The sequence below is a fragment of the Pygoscelis adeliae genome, unplaced genomic scaffold (assembly GCF_000699105.1).
Source record: "Pygoscelis adeliae isolate BGI_AS28 unplaced genomic scaffold, ASM69910v1 Scaffold150, whole genome shotgun sequence".
NCBI classification, from domain to species: Eukaryota; Metazoa; Chordata; class Aves; order Sphenisciformes; family Spheniscidae; genus Pygoscelis; species Pygoscelis adeliae.
The window spans coordinates 295,414-296,270 of NW_008823872.1; positions in this window are offsets into that span (position 1 = coordinate 295,414).

Consider the following 857-nt stretch of genomic DNA (forward strand, 5'->3'; position numbering starts at 1 on the left):
AGCACTCCTCAGTTTTTTTCCTCAAAGCATCAGTCCTGCTACATACCCATACAACCAATCCACGTCAGGAGACCAAACCAGCTACTGATGTTTTTCCAGAGAGTAACAGAATACTACGCCTGCCAGTTCACTCATTTTTTCTTTCCACTTTGCTTAAAACAACTTGACAACGTTATTTAAGTATTTCAAACAGTTATCATATACCTAGCATGCATTATAAAATACCTACTTTTTTAAACAATCAAGATTTTTTTTATGCAGATGCAGTTCTTTACCTCCTTTCAGTTTCTGAGATTTAAGACTCTCTTTTTTGATACTTGCCCACAAAAAAGATAAGCCTTCAGGATACATTCAACTGAAATTTAGAGAGACACATCTGTAGACCTTATATAATTACTGCTAGTCTAAACCTGCCACCTTTCAGCAAGGACTTGCCATGCCACCACAGAAACAATTCCAGATAGGAGCACACTTTTATGTATTTTAAGTTCTCATGAAAACCAAAGCCATCAAAACGTAAGTAAAGTATTTTCTGTTAGCAAAGCCATACACATCAAGAAAACTTTGTTTCTCCAAGAAGGTTTCACTTCTTCCATTTACAGTACGTTCTGTTTCTGCATTTTCTTTATCCCAACTCATAACGAACGAAGTCTTCCTATCTTAATTAATTAAAACAAAAATCGGTCTCCATGCTGCAACACTGAGCAAAACAAACAAGGCACATATCGCTTGCTTAAAAATAAAATTCCTTAAAAAAGCGCTAGTAGGTAGTTACTTCTGTTCTCCGTACACAGAGCTTTTTAAGAAATTGATCTCTTGCACCTGCCACGGCAGCACCTCAGAACGCTACAGCATCA